This window comes from Rattus rattus, chromosome 14 (assembly GCF_011064425.1).
Source record: "Rattus rattus isolate New Zealand chromosome 14, Rrattus_CSIRO_v1, whole genome shotgun sequence".
Classification (NCBI taxonomy): Eukaryota; Metazoa; Chordata; class Mammalia; order Rodentia; family Muridae; genus Rattus; species Rattus rattus.
Genome location: NC_046167.1, coordinates 41,786,854 through 41,791,853, shown reverse-complemented (window position 1 = coordinate 41,791,853; position 5,000 = coordinate 41,786,854). Strand labels below are relative to the sequence as shown.

At 41.1% G+C, this 5,000-nt stretch overlaps 2 non-coding genes across 2 annotated transcripts; one reads left to right on the top strand and one right to left on the bottom strand.

The window, feature by feature from the left end:
• Positions 1-230: 230 nt before the first annotated feature.
• Positions 231-302, top strand: Trnaq-cug. The gene has a single exon. It is a non-coding gene; the product is annotated as a tRNA-Gln (tRNA).
• Positions 303-4,458: 4,156 nt separating this feature from the next.
• On the bottom strand, positions 4,459-4,540 carry Trnas-uga. The gene has a single exon. It is a non-coding gene; the product is annotated as a tRNA-Ser (tRNA).
• Between the last annotated feature and the right edge of the window lie 460 nt (positions 4,541-5,000).

Here is a 5,000-nt window from a genome sequence, read left to right as displayed (position 1 = left end):
GTTTCCTTCAAAACGATGTCACCCGTAGATATATATTAAAATTTTTTGACTTTGAGACACTTTGGTAGCACACTCCTGTATTCCCAGCTCTAGGAAGTTCAAAGACAAATGTAACCACAAGGTAGTGGAAGGGCAGCCTAAACCAGATGCTGTCACAAACAGAAACTCGGACTTGAATAACCTACTATTCTTACGGATCACTCATTAATCTTAAGGTGTAAAGGCGAGGTGGTTCCATGGCGTAGTGGTTAGCATTCTGGACTCTGAATCCAGTAATCCGAGTTCAAATCTCGGTGGGACCTAGCTGGCTTTTGAGGATGCTTTTCTGTAAATTTAGTCATTATTTCCATCTGTCCCTGTCTATCCTCCATTCTCTGTAAATGATCTATACTAACTGTGCACATTGTGTCTACTGTAAATTCCAACGAGGTGTGAGCTTTACTATGTGAGTGAAAAACTTTCTGCTGAAACTAGAAAGTAAACGAAGAGCTGAGTAACTCTGTAAGGCTTGTCTACCATGCCTTCAATGTGCAGCGCTATAAATAAATAATAAATAAAACCACCAGTAAAATGATGCCATGCACCTGTAAAAAGGTCTTATTTTCTGTGCACATTAAATAGACTAAGAAAATACTGTTCATAGCAAGTTTCTCCTCTACAAATGACCTGCAGCCTAATGGTTTCTCCCTCTCCCTGCAATGACCACAGAAACTGGCTTATCTGTGTGTATAAAGGACAGCAAGATGAATAAACAGGTGCGGAAAATAAAACATTGAAAATTTTAAATTAACTGGCTGTAAGTAAGAAAACATAGAGGTCTTCTTAATGATTTGGGATTATCTACGGAGGCAGAAGGGATAGGAATGTTTTGGGAACTCCAAAATGGCATTTTTTTTTCAGTGTTTATTTGATGACTATTATTCCTCAAAACACACTAACCATTCCTTTTTACCTGTGGAAATGGGGACATTTGATGAGCATGTCTCCATTAACTTTAGCTTGTCCTCACTCTAGACTGCCTCTCCGTACATGAGATTAAATGATAAACCCGATTTCAGATGTCTTCCAGTTTGGAGCAGAGCCTCCTTCCCTTCAGCCTCTCCAAGTCATTTAATTAAAGTACACTCACCGTCTAGCCCCGCAAGACACAGGTTTTTATTCCATTATCCGGTGTGCACTCTTGTTATGAATAAATCATTGTTGGCATGAAAGCATCAACACTCTCTACACAGTTACTTTCTGTTCTGGAGTTCAGATGCAGGTGTTTGGGTTTGCTATGTTCCACAGTTCATGGGACCATTTTCAGTCCATGTAAAAAAATCCCTGACTAGCCTCATTCAGCTTGCAACCTAGGCAGACCTTGCGATTGAAGGGATCATCCTGCTCTAACTCCCAAGTACTGAATCATGGATGTGCGCACCATCACTCCTTGCTCTTAACTGGTTCCTCTTTATTCTCACAATGGACTATCTCTAATCTGTTTCAAAGTCTGTATGAAATATATTTGACGTTTCCATTTGTAACAGAATGTACTACTTCTTACAAAGCACATATTAATGTGACTTTTCTGTGATGATAATTTGTTATATGCTTCATTCTGCTCCTGCATTTACTTTCTTTTTTTTTATATTTATCCATAGGGTTAAATTTAGATACAATCCTTTTAAATACTGCATAATACTTTGGCACAAAATACATCCTGACTGCATACAAAATCCTTGAGTCTCCAAGTTTCCTTGAGTGTCTTATAGGACGGTCTCCTCTCTCTCAGAGCTGAATGACCTCCCCAGAACCAGAGTGATCATGTGTTATAACTTGATTGAACCAGAGTGATCATGTGTTATAACTTGATTGAACCAGAGTGGTCATGTGTTATAACTTGATTGAACCAGAGTGATCATGTGTTATAACTTGATTGAACCAGAGTGGTCATGTGTTATATCTTGATTGAACCAGAGTGATCATGTGTTATAACTTGATTGAACCAGAGTGATCATGTGTTATAACTTGCTCCCCACCTAGTTCTTTCATCTTCAGAGCCAAATAATTTTACAAAACACATTTTCTGGAGGTCACACAACTTTAATTCCAGCACTCAAGGGGGAGAGGCTACACAGTAAGATCACCTTTCAAAAGAAAAAAAAAAAAAAAGCAAACCAACAATCTTCTAATATTGAGAGCTGCAGTCTCAGCTCTGCCATGGCAGTGTGACTGACGGCTTCTCACTCAATGATTGCTCTCACTCTCTCTTACCAGAAATTTGGAACCATCTTTATTTCCTCTGGACAAGAACTAAACTCATAAGCATCAGAAGTTCTTTGTTCTCAGGACACAGAGGTCAACTCAAGGTGATAGCTAGACCAAGTAGAAAGGGCTGAGTCATCTCTCAATCTCCAGGAAGAGAACTGAGGTATTTTCTCCTAATGTAAACTTAGAATGAACTAATAATTCTTCCTTTTCCTTTTTTCCCTATAAGGTCTCACTGCCAGTCTAGAACTCACAGTATAGCCCAGGATGGACTTGAATTCACAGTAATCCTTCTGCCTCAACTCCACCTCACACCCAAGTGCTATAATTGCAGGCACAGACCGCTACAGCTTCTTTCCTTTCACTTTTTTCTCCTTTTTATCATGTGAATGGAGAAACTACAACTTCTCCATCTGCCTGGCAAAGATACTCTTTACTTACTTCCCCTTAAGTTATGGAAAGAGTAGATTGTTTTCAGTGACAGATTCGAGGGGGCTGAGAAAGTCCAATGTCAGGGGACTCTTTGTGGACCACAAAGCAGCTTGACAGGAAGCAGATGATTGACTCCCTGGACTAATAATTGATATTTTCTAAATAAAGCACTCTCACCTCCAAAGATCCTATGGGCAGTGCTATGAGCCCCACCCCAAACCTCTAGCTGCAGATCTGAATGGGACTGAGTGAGGGCTGCTGGTTGATAGCCTGAGCAGAAAAGACCCAGACGGCTTCCTAACATTGAAACTTAGAGCCCACTTAAAGGGCATTCAACTTCTGAACGTCCTCAGACGTATCTTTGTTTCTTGTTATGTTAACCTCTACAGCCCTCCTGACCTGTGAAATGAGTTATAGTGTATAGATATACAAACCAGAAAGCACAGGGAGCCTTTGAAATTGTAGTTTGTGGCTGATGTGCGATTCTGTCCCTGGGGAGACATGGACAAAGGTCTACTTACCACAGCATGGGGGGACAGCTCTGGAAACCTGGGAACCTGGGACTGGTTGTATGATTTGGAAGTAGCTATCAGGCTCTGCAAGAGCCTCTGTTAAACAGCTCAGCCATCTCTGCTCCTTTCAGACAGCTTGGCGGGTCTGCTTTCTCCCAGGCCTGTCTGAGACTCTTCTAGGCAATTCAGCTTACCTGAGAATTTCTTTCAGTAAGTCTTACTTAAATTTATAACTATGCTTGAGAAGGACCTATCATATCTGGTCAGTTCCAGGGACTTCCTAAGGTCTTCGAGAGGTTTACTTTCTGAGCCAATGACCTTCCCGGCTGAAAACTGAGATTTGAAATTCAGCATTTGAGGTACCCAATAAAGCTAACTTAGAGTCTTCTAATTCTATCTAGAAACCCTTAGTTTACCGCCACTGTGTGTCATTGAGCAGTTTATTTAGAATGGAGACATATAGGCATGTGGTGCAGACCTGTAACCCTAACTCCTCTGAGGCAGGGGCAGAAGGCTTCAAGGTCAGTGTAGCAATTCAGCTCAGTGGTAGAGTACTTGCCTAGCATGCTTAAGACTCTAGGCTAAACCATCAGGGCTATTGTAGAGTTAATATGCCTTCTCAGTGAGAAATCATGCCAGTGCTTAGATATTAATAAAGCAAACTCTTAACAGTGCACAAGTGGTTGTGGCTCCAGAAACAGAGCAAGTCTCATACAGAAAGCTCTGAACTCTTATATGGTTTTACAACCCTACATTCCACTTTGAGCAATTAAGGATCTTACACAAAGACAGAAAACAAGGTTTGGTTTTTCACTGTTATCTAGAGACAGACCAGGACAGCTTTTTGCCAGGCAGCTGTTTACCAGGGTCATTCTGTCTGCCTGGTGGAATTACACTGATAAGAAAACTAGGACTTCACTTTTAAACTCTACTTTGTGTAATTTAATATTCTTAATCATATTCAATAGATTCTACTTTATAACATCAATGTTCTCTGTTTTTAACCACATCGGTAGCAGAAGGAGATAATATGAAATACAGGTCTTTAAAGTTCAGGTCGCCTTAAAGGAATTATACTGCCTTGGTCTTCCAAATGTTGCTATTAGTAATGTTAAATGAACATTAATGTTAACATTAATGGAACATGAGTGAGAAGTTTCATAGCTGTTCTAAGCCAAAGACAAAGAATTAACGAAGTAAGCACAACTTCCAAGTCCGCGCAGAATGATGAGGACTGTAGTTTTATTCATTTAGTGCTTGATAAAACCGTAGTCGGCAGGATTCGAACCTGCGCGGGGAAACCCCAATGGATTTCAAGTCCATCGCCTTAACCACTCGGCCACGACTACCTCCGTCTCGAATGTTTCTGAAGTGTTAAGTAATAGAGAAAGCTTCCAAAGCGCTCTAGTAGTGAAGAATTTCTTAGTATACTTAGAAAAACAACAAAAGACCCCGCAGATTCCATTGCAAGAGAATGAAGGCCCCCCGAAAATTGAACCCCTCGCTACTGACACATTCTCTGGAATCCGCAGAGAGGGTCTACAGTTCCAAGTCCACTCAAAGTAGCTTTAGGTTAGATCTGCCAAACGCAAGGAACTAGGGGAACTAAGAAGGATGAGGGAGAGACGGACAGAATCATTTTTAAAGTTGAGCTCTAAACCTACAATCCCCTCTGCCTTTAGACTGCAGAGGGAATGCGGTGCTAGGAAGAAGGGGCAACTTGTGTTCTCAGATCTCCTGAAGTATTTACTCACTGTAGCTAAGACTACGTCCCCAGACCCTGGATTCCGATGGAGGAAGGAACTTCGT